Below are 19152 nucleotides of genomic sequence, written 5' to 3' on the forward strand. Positions count from 1 at the left end.
ATGTATGTATCTATACAGGTATGATTATGAAATATGACATATGTATTCTTTGTATCTATAAAAGATGAAGGTCTTTGGTTGGGTGTGACTCTCTCTTAGACAGACCACCCTATGTGTGAAATATCAAATTCTACACAGTAAAACATATTCTTCTGTCTAAAGTCTGATTTAGATCCTTCTTCTACACCAGTCTTTCTAAACGTAACTGAGCAGGGCTAGGTAGGGATTCTGGTCCGACAGTTCGTCTTCCACTGAGGCATTTGTATGGAAGGTTGCCATGGTAGATGTACTTCTGGTACAATGGTTCATGATTCAATCAGGTAGAACAATGCCTTGCAATAGGTAGGCTATTGATATACACTCTTTCAAGCACCTGCTAAGAGTATCTTTTTAACCTGTACTACTGGTTGATATGCCTCAAACAAGGCCTCTGACTTTCTAGTTAGTTTAATTCTTCTAATGTTTATGCACAAGGTCCTAAGCAGATCCAGTGAATGCCATTTTTTTTCTTTTGGATGTGATAGACTAGGACAGAAAGATAGTCAGAATAATTCCTGTGCCCTGTGGAAGACTGAAATTACTCTAGTAACAAATGTAGGAAGCAGAACTTACCGGAATATGGAAGTAGACCACCATGTTTTTTTATGGAAGACACATAGGTCCTTGGAGATAGTGCTCCTAATTCAGATATTATTCTTGCTGACATATATGCCCACCAGGAACAGTACTTTAAGTGTCAGAAACTTGAGAAACACCTCTAGGAGTAATTTAAATGGTGGTTCTGTCAGAACCTGCAGCGCTACTTGAAGTTTTCACTTTGGGAACCTTGGAATCACCAGTGGATTGGATAATGATGGAAATATTTAAGGAAATATTAAGGAAATATTTAACAGCTGGAAATGGGGGAACCTGGCATAGAGGTTGGACTGGCCTATTTGTGTCCAGATATGGCTAGGTTTAAATGCTACCCCAGGCTTTGAGGGTAACAGCAGCAACTGTAAGAGCCACGCTGGCTGCAGCAGTAATGCCAGGAGCCACACTGGGTCTGAAGCTGCAACTAGGTTCATAGATTGAGACAGCAATGCTGCGAGCCATGATGATGACAGCCGCTGGCTCTGGGGGTACTGGAATCATTGAAGACAAGTAGCATGACTAGAATAACTTCCCATGATCTATAACATCCTAAACTCAACGGCTTGTCCTGTATTCTAATATGTGATAGGGCATGTATAGAAAGTGGAACAGATGAACTTCGTTTCTCTCATTACTTTTGGGTCCCTAACTCACCTTGGTGCTGTGCTAAAAATAGGCTTGCAAACATTTTCTTTTTAATAAATCCTTCTTAATGTTGGATGCTGGTAGCAGTTCTCTGTACCACATAGACCTCCACAATTTTAGACATGATACTTTAAGAAGTGGGCACCAGGAGGGGGAAGGTTGAAAACAGCTATTCCTCTAGGGAAGCACCAGGCAGTAAATCATTTCCATAGTGCCCAAGAGTGCGGAATTCAGAGACACCGTGGCAAGGCCTCAGAGCTGGAAGGGAAGCTGGGGAGCCCTGACCCTCCCCAGTGGAAAATTACTACAAAAGTCAGATGGCAGCAGTGGTTACCTCAGAACATCAGCAGCGATGTCAACAACTGGTTGTGGTAGGTTTTCTGGGCTGTGGGGCCGTGGTCTGGTGGATCTACCAGACCATGGCCACACAGCCGGGAAAACCCACCACAGCCAGTTGAATCCGGCCGTGAAAGCCTTTGACAACATCAACAACCTTTATTGGCATAACAGTACATTTCCATAAACAATAGGTACCTCAGAAAGAAAAAGAGTCAAGCCCCTCCAGGAGGAGTTGGGACCTCTGAGAGAGGGTAGGGGTGGAACAGGGCCTGCAGGCCAAAACAAGCCCATTTTGCCACACTTGCCATACTAACAGTGACATGAAAATTCTGCAGAGTATTCTGTAAAATTTCAAATCACTTTCCAATCTATTCAAGTCCCTGTATTTCTTATTAATCTTTTACAGACACTTTCAAGCTACAAACATAATATGAGGAAGCAATCCTGCTGAATAGCCAAGATGATATGCTCAGGTTGGACTATTAATGAGATAAATACATTTTCAATTTAATAAAACTGGGATATTGGTGAGAATGGACATAATAGAAGGATTTGAACCCAGTCTAAGGCCATAAACCTACCTTTTTTTTGTAACTATATTTTTGTAACTATATTGTCATTGCAAATTTTATATTCTTTTTTACTCATATGTCTAGTGCAGGGGTAGGGAACCTGCGGCTCTCCAGATGTTCAGGAACTACAATTCCCATCAGCCCCTACCAGCATGGCCAATTGGCCATGCTGACAGAGGCTGATGGGAATTGTAGTTCCTGAACATCTAGTGAGCCGCAGGTTCCTGACCGGAAGATGCTAGATGCTATACAAAGGCTATTTCCAAGTTGGTCTAGTATACCACTAACCCTTACTAACCAGGGCTGTCATTCAAGGCAACCTGACTTTAAGAGAAACAACTTTCAAAAGGCTGATTTTCTGGTCCTGAATTTCAGTTTTGTTTTGTGGAAGGACGGGTGGGAAAAGAGGAAGTAACAAATCCAGCTGTGAATATTTAATGCCAGGGTGACTCTACATAGCAAATAGCAGCAACATTACAGGCTTCTATGGCTAGATGCCTTGAGAGAAGGACTCAGGCAGGAATAGAGCTCATGACTTCCTTTGAGTGCTTCAAATACGATGCCAGTACAATGCAGGTTTTTATAGTTCAATTGCATTTAAGGACTGGGTCAGCTGCTAGCAAAAACCCAAAGAACATTTGACAATAAGAGTGTGTGAATGGAACTGGAACAGCTGTGCTGGATCATAGACCCAGGACTGTTTGAGCTACAAACCTTTCTTTATGCTGGTAAATTGTGTACTATTTGGTGAAATGTATAAAATGTCTTCTTATTTCAACACGTATACTTCAGACACGTCTCATTTGTTTCTACTCCATGCCCTTCTCATAATGAAAGATAGATTCATCTTGCTTTCTAATGCAATTATATTATTTTTATTTATTTACAAAATGTATATTATGCCTTTGTGCCCTAATTAGAACTACCAGTGTAGGCTTCTTATAAAAGTAACAGCTTTAAAAGGGAAATTACACTACTCAGAATGTGGAAACCTAATCTAACAAGGAGTTTTAAGTCAGAACCCTGACTTGTTCTGTATAACATCTTAACAGTATGTAATTATCTGCATTTACCATGCCATCATTTTAAAACAGCATTTATCTATGGCCGTTTCCGCACGGCTGTGGAGGCGCCTCCACGCCAGCAGAATTCTACTTACGCCGAAGCGTGGAGGCCGGAGGCACCATTCCCGCATGGAAACATGCAGGAGCAGCAGCCTCCAGAGAGGCCACGGCGAGGCGGCAAGGCAGACTCCCTGCACGGAGCCGCCTCTTCCCATGGCGCCCACTCACACGTGTCCCGTGCGTGCGGCCTGCTGGCCGTGAAGCCCTGCCTGCTGCCCTCCAACCTCCACAGGGGTGGGAGGACAGCGTGGGCAAACCGGCGGCCAGCAGGCCGGTAATGGGGCGGTGAAGATGAACGGAAGAAACAGCATGTTCAGCGGTTGCTGTTAGCACATCGCCCGGGGCATTTCGCAGCTTTCCCCTCAAAACAACCCTTTAAAGGGTTGTTTTTTAGGGCGGAACCTGGCAGCAGCTGCCCTGGGGGAGGGGGAGCGCAGTCAGGTCGGCGCTGCTGCGTTGCAGCAGAGCCGCCTGTGCGAACGGCGGCCTGGGGGCGGCGTTTTTACCGCCCCCAGGCCGTCGTTTTTGGCCCGTGCAGAAAGGGCCTAAGTATTTTTATGGATAGTAAGTCACACTGAATTCAGTGGGCCTTGATCCCTCATAAGTGTGCTTAACACACACATCAGTTTCCAGAACAAGATATTTATTATGCTATTTCAATAGAATGTAGTTTTCACTGCAGTTGTGCTCCACAAACGAAAGATCTCTAATTCATTAAAATTTAATCTACTGGCTGTGAATCAAACATCTGTTAAAGATGCTTGAAGGTAACATTGTTATGTTTGGGGGGAAGACTGTTTGAAGATCAAGTCAGCAGGTAACAGTTTCACTGGCTAATTATTGAAGATCAAAGTATTTCCAGAGTCCTAAGGAGACCACCACACATATAAATAGACATTTATTCTTGTTCCATGTGGTTGCCACCGTTCTGCACCTTTTCACTGTGGCCCTTTATGCATGCAGTACTTACCCCAAATGCTGCTTGCTCCAAAGTGAGGTTTCCCCACATTTCATAGTTTACACACAAGGAAGTGCCCTGCTGATTCCTCAGAGCCTAGCTGCCATTTTGCCCGCCTCCTCCTTCCTGGACCTCTGCAACCTCCATTTCAGGAGGTTGCATGCCACCTTTTGGGTGAGGGGAATTTCAACATTCTATTGCTCCTGCAATATACCCAAGGTATATTTTAAGCACCACTGATCCCCTGGAAATGCTGGTCGAGAAGTGGGCAGAACTGCTCCTGCATGGGTAGGGGAAGGCACAGAGGGGCAGAAAACCTGGAAACCTGGTCTACTTCACTTTCCCTGTGTAGGCAGGGAAAAAGTCTCACTTTACCCACTTTCAGAAACCGTGGAAGTTATCTCATCTGCAGCATGGTGAGTTTGGGAGGTGGGAAAACATGCATAACTAAGAATATGATCCGAAGATAATGTACGCTCGCTGCAAAGGAGACTACAAGAGCATAAATGGCCTGTGCCTCCTTGGTTTTCAGGATTCTTGCTACCTGATTCCTTGTAGCCTAGGCAGTGGGGCAAGGGGATGGATGCTAGAGTAAAAGCCAGTAGAGCCTATTGTCTACTTTGCATACTGGAGGTTCCAGCTGCAAAAGACTGAACAGGGGAAGAGAACAAGTGAATTGGGAAGGCTCCTATCAAACAAGCTAAAATTACCTTGGACCGCATAGATTCCTCCTTCAGCCCCAAAACTTATTTCACCACATGCACCATGCTCCCCTATTCCTTTCCATCTTTGGTTTCCCTTATCGGATGCTTGAAAGTGATGAGGTTGGTCTGATGCTGTCCCTCTTATGGGCTCAACCCCCACCCCTACCCCAATTCTATCACAAAGAAGAAAGTGTCATGCTACCTGGCTCTCTATATGCTGAGGAAAATCACTCTCCTCTAAATGCCTCTTTGAGTCATGAAGCTGTCTAATAAAGGGATGATGGTTGCCCTTTGGTTCATGTATCTGAGAAGCATGAATTCAAAAGAATTCACGCTTCTCAGATACATGAACCAAAGGGCAACCACCTGAGTGAGCATGTGAAATCTTAAAATCATAGAATCATAGAGTTGGAAGAGACCCAAGGGCCATCAAGTCCAACCTTCTGCAATGCAGGAACACATAATCAAAGGGCAAATCTTCTCCCCATTTTATCTCCTTGCCTGTAAGCTTCCACTTTCACAAGGATAAGAATATATTGTCTGCTTTAGTGGCCACTTTATAACAAATTGCTGTACAGGGAAATTAACTGTCCATGAGGAAATTCAGTTATTGCTGGAGAGCCTGTAAGGTGTCAATAGAGCGTTGGTCCTGGTAGATGCCCTTAGGGAGTCTCTATTAGCCTAACCTAGCTCACAGGGATGTTGTGTAGCTAAAAATGAGAAAACACCATTTTAACATTCCGAGGGCAAGATGTAAGTGTTAAAGATATGATATATGTTTAGAAGAAAGACCCCAAGTATCTTCCTGTTCCATATTAGACCCCCGAAACTCCAAAACACACACTTTTACAATAATGAACCATATGCAAGAAATAATTATTTTTTCTTCACGTGAACAATTAACACTAACATCTTAGTTCCCTACTCTTGCATCACAATCCTATGGTGGATGCTGGCAAGGACAATAGGAAAGGGTAATTTACGCCAGTGTATAGCCACAGCAAAGTTGTGCCAAGTGTGCTTTTGTACAACGATGTCTCTGCAGTGTGGAGCACTGTGTCAACATAAAACAGGGCAAATCAGGATGAGATCCACACTAGTTACTTCCCTATGTTCCTTTAACCTGGAATGCCCCCTTTTTCCAGTGCAAATTTGAACAATCAAAAACAGTGCTGCAGACCACTGGGCTCAATGTTAGCTATTTTTGCTACCGCCCCCCACCTCCAACAGCACAGCACAGCCCACATGAACAAAGCATCTTAGGATGCCATTGCCAACTAAGAGGTTGATGGAGACGTTCTCCAGCGCTGGTTCAGCCATCTCCCCAGGAACTAATGGCAGCTTCTCTCCATCCTTTAAAAACCCTGGGCAAAATGCCACACACCTCAGAATGTAGAATATGCAGCATAGGACACTGTCTGACATCTACTTGCCATGTGGAATTACAGAGACAATACAGCACCTAGGTGGCAGGAAAAGCACAGAGAGAGCACTTTGCACCAACACCCAATCCTAAAGAGCAAAGTCCATACACCTCAACTTCAACTGACCTTTATTAGGCATATCAGTGAAAATAAAACAAAGTCCATACACTCTGTGGTTCAGCTCTCCAACTTAAATAATCTTACAGGTACTACAGCTTCTCAACCAAAACTCAACAAACACACATGCAATGCCAGGTAAGCTGGGCAGTGCGCTCCCTAATCTCCTTCTCCCCTTTCTGTTTTGAGTGGCTGAGTGCTGTCATGGACATGGCAGCTCTTGCACCCATGCCCAACAGCCAGCAGGAATGGCTAGAGATCCAGAATGAATCCACCTATGGCCCCCATTCACAAGTGAATGTGGTGTGCTGGGGCTGAGGCAGGTACAACCTCCAGGAAGGTCTGGCCAAGTTCACAGCTATGCACAGGTTTCTCAGTTTCTGGAGTCATCAGGCACCTCTGATGGATAGGGAGCAAGGGGTCCTTACCACAGCTCCCCCACTCATAGTGCAGTGGGTGACTGAGGACTCCCTAGAGTAGACCCATTCTCTTGCAGGAAAAGATTCAGCCCCCTACCCTTGGAGTGCATGCCAACAAGTACCCATCAGTTATTTGTAACATTGACAGGTGATGGAGATTTGGATGTTTCAAGTCCAAATCTGGAGGGGGGGCTGTGGCACCAATTTCCCAGACCCCTTCCCAAGGGCTGCCAGCTAGACCACTGGAAGGTCCCAAAGGAAAACCTCTTAGTCCTACAAGAAGTCTTTGGCACTTTGTTGCAGCTGTTGTATGTGTTATTTTCTGCTGCAGATAGATAGCCAACAGGTATAGTTCTTACAACAAACACTAGCTCCACTTCACCCAGAAGTTTCTCCACAAAACCAGCCCATCTTTTGAAAATATCAAGGGTATGCACACTTCTGAACCTGTAAGTCCTCCATCTGAACGTGCACAGTGAAGCCTGTTTTCTCCCAGAAGATTGAAAGGTGAGTTTAAAACTTCCTTGCCCCTCCAGCCCTACAAATAAAGTGTTTTGTTTGATCACAACTGAGTTATTCTGACTTTGTTTGGAAGGGTTTGGAAGGGAGGAAGTAGAGCCTAGCAGGCAGAACAAATGCTTAAAGCCATCTGTGCAGTTATGAAGCTCTTCCTCTAAATGATAATGGAAAGTTAGCGCAGACAGACCTCATGGTGCCAGGCTCCCTGCCACAGAATTGAGGGGCCACAACCTAAAGAGCAAACAGTGCCAGGAGCTCCTGAAAGGTGTGGGGTGTTATCTGTGAAACAAAGCAATGGGATGGGGCCTAGGCTGCTGTGCAGGAGGACAGGAAAGCTAAGATGGAGGGTGGGCAGACATGTCCTGAAGCATGAGGGCACATTGGGAACAGGCTCTGTGGGTCCTAGGTGCTAGGTAGGAAAGTGGCCTCCCTGTGCAGAGAGTTTGGGGGCGAAGAGGAAGGAACAGGCAGCCAGGAAAATCTCCCAGCCACCTTAAAAACTGAAAGGCTGTCTTTCAGCAATGGGAAGCTAAGCTGCTCAATTCCTGAGGTATCTCATCTTGTCAGAAGCTAAAGCAGGATTGCCCTGGCAAGTATTTGGATGGGGAACCTCCAAGAAACACCAGCTTCATGACATGGAAGCAGGCAATGGCAAACCACCTCCAAACATGAAAGCCTTGAAATCCCTATGAGGTTTCCATAAATCAACTGTGACTTGATGATAAAAAATAATAATAATATGGAGGCCTAGGAGGGCCAAGCAGCTCTCAGGATCTTCAGCCCTATTTGGGTATGCTAATGAAGGACCAGAAGATAAAAAACATGGAGACTGGCCTTTGTAGGGGGCCATTGGCAAGGGATCAGGGCCACACACACACTGAGCATGCCAAGCTTCCAGCTGATCATGTTGGATAGAGTGCCATCCTAATGATAAACAACCTTCAAATCCACTTTTCACCAGTTATCAGCTGCTGCCTTTTCATCCCAGTGACCTGAGCCATCTGAGCTAGGACAATCCCCCACAGTGAGGTGGATTCATAGAGTGATGCTCCATGGATGGAACACCCTCCTTATAGATGTGCAGACTTGGTCTTTCTTCTAAGACCCCTGGCTTCTCTAGATGTCCTTGGGCAAAAGAAACAATTGCCAAAAGCACTGAAGCAGAATATTTGCTCTTCACCGTTTCCCCCATTAATGCATCTCTTAACGCAGCTCTGAAGTTACTGAAGCCCCCTCCTGTTTTCAGGGGAATCAACCATAAGTAAAAAAAAAAAACAGGACAGAACACTTTAATGGGAAGGCATACATTTGTCTCTGCCTGCAGGGAGTACCCATGGCCATCCCCACAGGGCAGCTGGGTAGCTTCTCCGAGGGTGTCATCTGACTGCACAGCACCACACTCTTGGAGAGGATGAGGCCACATCTCCCTTTCCAGAACTTCAGATTATGTGGGCTGCTGCATCCAGGCTGTGTACCTGGCACTCTGATGATTCTTGGGTGGGAGTGCATGCCCACAGAAAGGCCTTCTTCCCCAGGGACACCTTCATCAAGCATCCTAAGTGTCCTGGGTGCAAAGTATGCCCACCCATAGGAAAGGGGCTGGAAAGTGGTCTCAACTGCAGAATAATGGTGGAAGCAGAAAATCTGTGGTGTTATTATCATAGTTTATCATATCATGCTACATTTAGGATAATTTCTTCTAGCACCAGCAGAATTTATTTATTTAGAATTAGGCTATTATTTTCATGAACTAATGCTTGTGCTCTACTTAATGCTGGCAAATTTCAGGCCAATTTCTCTGTTCTTACCAGCAGGTGTTACTACAATCCTAACAAATTGCTGCAGATATGTTAAGTGGGATTTTTTTTTACAATAATGACTGTAGTTTTGAAATGAAATCAAGAGAACAAATGTAAATGTCATCAACTTGTGGCCTTGTAAATTATTTTATTCGTATATGAAACAATTTTTCCTCAATAATTGGCAAACAGAAAGGGATCAACCTGCTTTTCCAAATGCAAACAGCCTTTACAAGACATCTTCAGAACAACTACTGGATACATGGATATCAATGATAGAGACTAATGACTGCATTATTCATCCATATGCCAGAAGACATCCTGCATCTCAAAAGGAAACTTCATTCTTTACATTGGTCTATCCCTTCTTGACTATTTAAGTTCAAATCATCAAAAATATATGTAAGTAAGATTAAAAAAAATAAGATTATGTACTATTCAACCTAATTTCATGTTTTTAAAAAACAGCCTAGTGTAGCAGCTGATCTAGGACCTGGGAGACCCAGCTTCAAATCACACCTAAGCCCTGAAAACATGGGTGGAGATCTCTCACTATTGTGACTGATCTCCAGGTGACCAAGATTTGGAAGGTGAGATTTGGTATTATACCCCGTGAAGTCCCTCCTCTCCTCTCCTCTACCCAAACCCTGCCCTCCACAGACTCCACCCCCAAAATCTCCACGTATTTTCCACCCCAGAGCTGGCAACATTATTGCTGAGTGACCTCGAGCCAGTCATTCTATCTCTCCAACCTCACATGGTTGTTTGTTGTTGAGAGGTTAAAATGGAGGAGGGGAGAATGATGTTGTAAGCATTGTTGGGTCCCAATTTGGAAAGAAAACAGGATATAAAACAATCTTTTAAAAAGTCACGGTGGAAATTCTTGCCATAAAAGCCTATTTTCTGATTTATTTTCATGAATTGTAAACCTGGATCCAGTTTTTACAGCCTCATATTTTGAAATATATGTGCTAAATGAATAAAGCAAGCCCCACACAAAGGTATCTCAATAAGCTGATATATCTTTGGATACCAAATGTTAGCATGCCTTTTCACAGGAATCCATATCCTGTTTAATACATGGGGAAAATCTAATTCCTATCAATCATCCTCACACACAACTTCAAAATGGGAATGGTTCTGGTCTCCACAGGAAACAGTCATGAGCTCAAACACAATAAATTGCAACCAGTTAGCAGTGCTTACGTGAACCACAATTGTAATGAAAATGTCATCCCTGAGCAATGCCTATCTTGTGTAAGAAAGCTACCTCTGGGAACTTCCACAGCAAACCCGGACACCCTTTTTTGAGAGCAGAGCTGCATTTGACAAAAGAGGCAGAGAAGGAACATATCTGCAAAACCATTTCCTTGGCATCTTGCACAGACAAACACGGATCTGTGTTTTCCCAGCCAGACTCCCAAAAGAACATACAAGAACACATTCGTTTCGACCACCTCCAACCAACACCACCCTTCTCAAACCGAGGGGATTCAAGTCTCTGCCGCCACTAATGTAAAAATCTAACTGGTTACTTGCAAGGGTTTTTTTTTTAAAGTCCGAAAGTTGACTCCGTCTCCCCTTGCGTCGCAGGCATCGCCCCTTCCCCAGCACACGCACACACATTACCTGCTTGCAACTGGACTACTTGGCAGTCACGCCCTTCCCTGGAGTGTCACTTCCCACCACACCAAGCAACAGCATCAACCCTTACCTTATCTCCCGAAGGGAAGCCAGGGCATCTCTGTATTTCAATGCAGCATTTAAATTAAAAAAAAAAAAAACCCGACCCAGTGATGCCGATGCTCCTCAGCGCAGTTCACAATAAAGAGCCTGGCCCTACCTGTGCTGGCTGCCGTGCAGCTGGACTGTCAGCTGGAGGCTTCTGGCTTCAGCTGCAAACACCTGGGAGCGCCCCACCAGCCCTCCTCCTGCCTGTCAGGCTGGCCCTTGGCAACTGCCCTGCCTTTGCAGAGGGCCCTGGGCGAGCCGAGCCGATCGGGGCCAACGGGGGATTTGGGGGAGCGTCAAGCCCTGATTGGATAGGGGTGATGTCACTCTTCAGGGGGACGTTGCTGGGTCAGGCAGGGGCTGCTTTGGGTGGGGAGCAGTAGAAGCCTCCCCGCTGCGAAGAACTGCAGTAGAGGCAAGGGCGGGAGGAGGGTCCAGGGACGGACGCTCGCCCACAGCAAGATGCCTTCAGAAGCCTCCACCGCCTCCTGGTGCGCGGGAGGGTGTCAAGGCGAGGCAACCGGCGCGCTCCGTGCCTACCCGCCCATCTATTTTCTATTCGCAATGACACATTACTGCAGGTGCAAAGGCAGCGCAGCAGTCAGAGCGCCGGCTCACTGGGCATGTGCATCTCCCCCTTGCACATGCCCAGTGGCAAACTGAAGCCCCTGTGTAGCTGCTGCCCTTAGTCCTCCCCTCCCCGGAGAGTCACTCAGATTCTCTCTCTCGCTCAGCTTCCTTTGCGCCCCTGGCCATGAAAAAACGCTGCAGATTTGGGATATGAAGAGGCAGGGAAGCTAAGAGAGATACACGTAGCGATGGAAATACAGATCAAGAGGAGTAATGCGTCGCTAAGCACTGGTGCTGGGAAATTGGGAGAAGAGAAGAATGGAAGGATTATCTGTGGAGACATACCGGAGTGATGCTAAAAGAAATGACTATTGGGGTGTTTTTAGTGAATTCTGTAGGAATGCCCTGATTTTCCAAAAGGCGACTGGAAAGTTTAAGTAAAAGGGACTGGTTATCGGCAAGATGATCTGTGGGGTATCTTAACTAAATCAGAATGCCCTGGGAAGCAAGAGAAACAGAGTAAGTCGGAGAGTGGGGAGTTACCATAATTTGCAATAATTGTTATAATCGATTTGGAAAATTCCTCAATCTACATAAAGTCAGCATTTTTGTCTACTGTATCTGTTATTGTTTTATATTGTGAAACAAGACAGTCCCATGCTCACATAAACCATATGTAGGGGTTCAATCCAGATTTTGTCACCCAACTTCCTATGCTCCTATGAATACAAATCGTTGTACAGTCATCCCTAAGAGAAAAACAGACTCTCAAGGTCATCTTATCCCTTACAATCAAAAGCAAAACAAGCATTACTAAGGAATGTCCAAAATTAAGCCATCCACATTCAATAAGAAATGGGTTTTTAGTACCTCCGGGTAAAATTGTTAGAATCACAATGTTTTGCTCATATTACTCAATTGTTTAATGAATTTATTGCTATATCTGCCTGATTATTTATGGATTTGCCAGAAGAAAGACTTCAACCAAACAGTATTGTTATCTAGAAATACTCAAATATAACATTTGGAAGTAATTGAATTGGAAGATGTTTGAGCCTGCAAAGTTTCCATGTCATCCAAAAAAGAAAGAAAAACTATCAATTTATATTAGACATTAAATAACATTCAGTTCTGTTCATATGCAACAATGTGTACATTTCTGTAACTCTGAAATGGATTTTTTCACTGATCTTGGTGATCTACCCTAGCACTCTTTGAATCCTGTGGTGACTGGTCACTCACCATTTAGAAATGGTGGATTAAAACTGTGATATTAGAGGGAGGAAATAGGACAAATATAATTAGATTGGGATATTCATTTTCCTCCTCCTTGCATTACAAAGAAAAAGAGGCAATAACACTGTGTGCTGAAATGTACGAGTCTAGCTTGATAAAACCAAGATCAAACATTTCCATATACCACAACCATAAGTTACATTTGTTTAACAAATTTATTTGTAACACAAGTTCTACATAACTTTTCCCAGAGTTCAATTCAAGGCCTTAAGTAATCAAAATTAATCAGATTGTCAGAATCCATCTTTGTTTCCATCCTGTACAACCAACTGTTTATGTGAGAAGGCAAAGACTGCTATACATTCATATTTTATCATCTTTTGGCAGTCTTGTAAGGACATTAACTTGTAAGCAGCTACATCCTACATCACTTTTAGTGTTCTTTCCATTTGTTTATGTTCCCTTATTTTTTTAAAAAAAGAAAGAAAATCAATATGCTGCCTTTCCAAAGACCTGTTTCAAGACAATTCACTAAGTAAAACCAATCAGATCTTTAAAACAGATTTAAAACTATCAGTAATGAAACAGTATGCAAAAATGACATTCTGTTAAACAATATAAAAACTGGTAAACATGATATCTCTTCATTAAAAACCTAGGGGACATATTTTTAGCATAGTACCTGCCTAAAGAAAAGTATGTTCAGTGCCAGGCAAGGCTGAAGGTGTGTGTGTGTGTGTGGGGGGGAATTCCACAGGTAAAACACCCTGATTCTGCTCACCATCTGTGTGCCACCTCTGCAGATGGGGATAAAGAGAGCAGAATTTGGGGAAAGATCTTAACTAGCTGTCTGGCTAGTATGAGAAGGAACAGTTCTAAAGTACATTGATTCAAACCCACTTAAAGTGCAATGCTAAGGAGAATTATTGAAGTCTAAGCCCTTTCATTTCAATGGGCTTAGACTGCACTAACTCTCCTTATGATTGCACTATTAGGATTTTAATGGTAAGATCCAGCATTTGAATTGTGCCCAAACTACTGCAGATTTCTCAGTACAGAGATGATATACATTTAGTCCCTAACGACAGATGCTGCATTTCAGTTAACTGAAGTTTTGGGATAATTCTGGTCACTTATGTCCAAAACTTCCACAGACGCATCCAACACAGACATTAAGCTTCCATGGACCCACTCAACTCATTCACATATTGGTAACATTTCACTTCAGACTCTAAACAAGCTCTCCCAGATGCTTCATAAAATTTTTAAACAGCATGAGGAACAAGATGGACCTATGCAGGATCCCACCACATAAATACCACAGGGCAGAGCAACAGTGCCCCAGCACCACTTTCTGGAGTTAACTAATGGAATCAGCAAAGCACAGTTGCCCCCCTCCCCAACTCTCCCTCATTTTGTTGACTTAATCTGATTAGAAGAACACCTACAAAACCATACGGAGTTTTCAGACTGGGCACCAATCTCAAATATTGTATCTTTAATCCTGACATAAAGTGAAGCAAGTAAAAAAAAGGAATAAAATGCAAGATATCCTGGAAAGAAAATAATTATCTCACTGTGATCAGAAGTTGCAGCTGGTGAAATGCCATGACATTTTTCTCTAATGGTTGTAATGAGTGGGTTTTTAATGGTCGATTACTTCTGTGGTCTAATGTGCATTTATATTTCTCTATGTCAGGGGTAGGGAACCTTTAACACTCAAAGAGCCATTTGGACCCGTTTTCCATGGGAAAAGAAAACACTTGGAGCCGCAAATAATTTTTGACATTTAAAATAAAGATAACACTATATATATACGGGTTTTTTTAACCTTTTACTCCGCTCATTCTGAGAAGCGCATGGATGCGCCTGCCCTGCTGCCTGCAGGGCGGGCAAGGATGATGCTGGCGGCTCGGCCTTGCCGGCTGCCGGGAAAGCGCCTGCCCCGCTCCGACAGGGCGGGCGAGAGGGGAAGCCCGTGGCGTGGCCCAGCCGACCGTGGGCAGTTGGTGCGCCCGCCCTGCTGCCTGCAGGGTGGGCAAGGATGGGGCCAGCGGCTCAGCTTGTGGAGCCACAGTGCAAGGGCAGAAGAGCCGCATGCGGCTCTCGAGCCGCAGGTTCCCTACCCCTGCTCTATGTGAACATAAATGCAATCCTGAAAGCATTGCTGTAACGTCTTGATTGCAACTGCAGGTTTATGTGTGGTGGTAGGTGAATATGTAGCTTTATTTATTCTTCAGTACAAAGTTTACAGTGCAGATATGCATTGGATGTCAAAAAGAAGATAGAAAGTAGTAGGTGTGCACTGTCAGAACTGTGGAGAAAGAAGGCTCCCTCCACTGCCTCTTCAATGAAAACTTTAAACTGCACATTTTTAATTTTCTGAATCTTCTGTCTTCCTCCCAATTGTCTAGGCATAAGCTGCAACTATTCAGTTTCTGGAGATTATGTAATAACCAAACAATGTATTTGTTATAGATCAAGAAGAAGAAGGAGGAGGAGGGGGAGGGGGAGGGGGAGGAGGAGGGGGGAGGGAGAGGAGGAGGAGGAGTTTGGATGTATATGCCCCCTTTCTCTCCTGCAGGAGACTCAACGGGGCTTACAATCTCCTTGCCCTTCCCCCCTCACAACAAATACCTGGTGAGGTGGGTGGGGCTGAGAGAGCTGTGACTAGCCCAAGGTCACCCAGGTGGCGTATGAGGGAGTGTACAGGCTAATCTGAATTCCCCAGATAAGCCTCCACAATTCAAGTGGCAGAGCTGGGAATCAAACCTGGTTCCTCCAGATCAGAGTGAACCTGCTCTTAGCCACTACGCCACTGCTGCTCCCAAACCTAATAACCAAACAATGTATTTGTTATAGACATAGAATCTGGTACATTTTCTGTGCATGTTCTGTGTCTTTCAGCACCTGCTGAAAGATGTTTATTTCCAGGAATTAAGACGGCTGACAGGAATATGTTAAGGAAGGGGGGGGGGGTTTGTTTGTTTTTGAGTGGAAGATACTTTCTCTGTATTGTGTATCTCCAAGTGTCCCACACATCCTGTTACTATAACCCAAATTGCCTTTTCCAGAGTGAAGGGATTCACAAAGTGCAAAAGACACACATGCACAGAGCCAACATACAGTACATTGTGTTCTCTGAATTTACAATATACATCATACCCACACTGCACTCTAGCTATTTCTGCAGAAATTGCTGCAGTACTACAGACTATTATGGACAGAGACCACGTGCTCATTCATGAATTTTTTAAGAAGCACTTACTTGTCTGCTAGGAAAGATCCTGAAATTAAGGCAGGGTAAGTTCTATGTGGGGATCTGGCTGTCCAGCACTAACTGAAGGATAATGTCTCAGAGCCCTTCCCTCCTTTTTTACACATCCTCCAGCAAATAAATTCACTTGCTTGCCTTCACATGAGACTGCAAAAGAGGTCATCCATTTGGTGTTATTACAACATAACAAAGGCACAAGCCAGCAGCAGCTTTATTCATATGACACAATTTCTGCAATCTTTGAGAGGATTAATGAGATTAGAAACCCTCATTGTTTAGTTTAATGGCTGTTTATTTGAAGGAGGAAGTTACTTGCAACAGTGAGTAGTAGCCATATGTTAGTCTCCCTTTGCGGCTACCACAAACAAAAGATCCAAACTCATACATTCAAATATAGATGTTATCTATTAAAATATTTTATAGTCCTTTGTTTTGAGGAGTATTTATATTTGACAGATCTGTTAAATATAAATCTCAGTATGTTGTCTTAAAATCTTGCAGCAGCATATACAGCAACAATAGGAAACAAAAAAAACTATGTCAGAATTAAATCCTGATCACTGATTCCATTTCATCAATTAATTTAACTTTCAGAGAAATTTCTATGTGTTTGATTTTTTTTAATACAGTACTTTAATGTAGCAAAATATACATAAGACAGTAATGCAAATTTCCTGGGCCAGATCAGAAGTTTAAATAAATCAGAAGTTTAAATAAATGGGTGTGTTGCTCACACAGAGTGAGGCAAAGGGCATTTTCACACATGTCAAATAATGCACTTTCAAGAAAGAAGAGATATTTAACAGCTGCTGCCTTAGAAATAGGCAGAAATTAAGCCAGTGGGATTTTGGTCCAGTGCTTATACTAGGGGTGGGGGTGGGGAATAGCCTTATGTATTCCTATACTTCATATGGCTTTAAGTTCTTCAAAAAGGGCCAAAATATTTCACAGCAAGATATTGACTAGAAATTACTGTTGCAGTGAGGAGTGTCTAGTAAGTGAATTTGTTTTAGCCAACAAATGGGAAAAGTCACATGATGTGCAGTTAAAAGTATATAGATGGGTAAGTGTTGACTTGAAATTTGTAACAAGTATGCTTCATGTCTCTTTAAGTGTATTTCTTATACATATTAATTTAATATTTATAATATTTAATACTTAGAATGAAATTTATTAAAACACAGATCTTTCCAAATTGGCCATGCAAATATTTTGTGGTATTTACTTGTACGTGACAACCACATGGGATATCAGCACAAAGAAGCATGTGCCTCAATGTGCATATGAAGGGTTGCAAAGCTTCCATTGATTTTACTGGATCAGTACAGTAGCCTTATACCCCACTCCAACAAGAAAATTGTTTTGCATGTGGATCTGGATGTACTTCTGGCCTGTCATTGGATTTTGGCCCCACTTAAGTGGCTGGATGTATTTTGTGATGTGAGCAGGAATATATATCTCTCTTGGGAAGTAAAAAATAGTTTTTGGATCCAAGCCAAAAGAGGAGATAAAAACCACTCACTGGGTATTATTAGATATTCCCATATCAGCCTACCAGTTGGTATTTATAAGTAGAATTTATTATTAAAATTCTTATATATCCCACTGTACATTTTATGTAACATTAAACTTGTCCTTGACTAAGCATGAACATTGTAGACTGGACAAACACATCCCTCACAGCTATGGCGGAATGATGTACTTGCTTTATAATAAAACACAAGGTGCCTTTTTAAGATCTGTTAGAATGGAACACAATTAGTGGACTATTATAAGTATTAGTATTAGTATCATCATCATCATCATCATCAATTTATTTATTTATTTATTTATTTATACCACTCACTCTCAAGGTGCTCTGAGCAGTGTACAACATAAACAACATAACACAACTTAACAAGAGAGCACTCTCATAATTTAAATATAAGTACAATATAAATATAGGCTCTAAACATTAAATTAATTTACTGCAGTTATCTCTATCTGTTTACTGAAGAGGAAACACATGATGTTCAAAGACAAGCATATTAGCATTTATGTAAGGCAGAACACACTCAAACCAGTCGACTTTATATTAAAGGAACGAACTTTATTGATTTGTGTAGCCCTAGGTACAGGGTGCTGGAACTGAGGGTTCTTGCCCTTAGTTCCAGTTTATATAGGGTGTGCAGTAGGCAGTTCTTAGTGGTGGCAGGAATGGGAGTTGCTGGGGAAAAGGAAACTGAAACTTACTGGAAAGACCTTGGCCCTGACAAATTACAGGTGTCATTAAGAGTTCCATTGATCCATATGATAGTATAGCTTTGCTTGTAGCATTATCTACTACATTTTAAAAAATTTATGATGACATTTAGAAATATTTACATATGAAAATTTCAGAAGACAAACACTGGTGTATAGAACCTTAACACAATGGGAAGAGGAGCATGGAAAATTGAAACTCAACTTTCTACTCTATTTTTATAGATATACTATAGAAGTCAGGTGACTGATCATGTCATGACACATTGTCCCAATACTACATTGCTTTCCAGGTATGGTCCAGAAGCTTCTCAAATCTCAGCTCAGCTGTGAGCTCATTGAATGATTTTAAATAAGACACAATCTCTCAGCTCCCTGTGATGTAGTAAAAGAAAGACTAGATTTCTAAGGCAGAGATTGCTGGGGAGGAGGAGACGGGGAGATGGAAAACATAAGACCAAGGGACAGATAACGATAGGTTGGCTGTTGGGAAGAAGAGAAGATTGCTAATTCCAAGTTAAGAACCTAAGAACAAGCCAGCTGGATCAGACCAGAGTCCATCTAGTCCAGCTCTCTGCTACTTGCAGTGGCCCACCAGGTGGGGAATCCTGGAGATTTGAGGGGTGGAGTCAGGGAAGGGTGGGGTTTGAGAAGGGGAGGGATCTCAGAATGGTATATTGTCAGAGACTCTATCTTCCAAAACTGCAATTTCCCCCAACGGTACTACCATTGCCATCCTTCAGATGGGGACTGAAGATCACCAAAAATTACAACCGATCTCCAGATGACAGAGTTCAGTTGCCATGGCGAGAACAGATGCTTTGAAGGGTGGACTCTATGGCAT

At 43.1% G+C, this 19152-nt stretch overlaps 1 protein-coding gene across 2 annotated transcripts in view; it reads right to left on the reverse strand.

Annotated features, from left to right (window-relative positions):
* Positions 1-11538, reverse strand: part of CNTN1 (contactin 1) — a 212403-nt gene extending 200865 nt beyond the window's left edge. For both annotated transcript variants that reach the window (XM_048499548.1, XM_048499546.1), the window contains exon 1: positions 11097-11538. The gene's annotated coding sequence lies outside the window, so the exon portion shown is untranslated. The remainder of the gene's footprint in view (positions 1-11096) is intronic.
* Between the last annotated feature and the right edge of the window lie 7614 nt (positions 11539-19152).

The sequence above is a fragment of the Sphaerodactylus townsendi genome, linkage group LG06, assembly GCF_021028975.2.
Source record: "Sphaerodactylus townsendi isolate TG3544 linkage group LG06, MPM_Stown_v2.3, whole genome shotgun sequence".
NCBI lineage: Eukaryota > Metazoa > Chordata > Lepidosauria > Squamata > Sphaerodactylidae > Sphaerodactylus > Sphaerodactylus townsendi.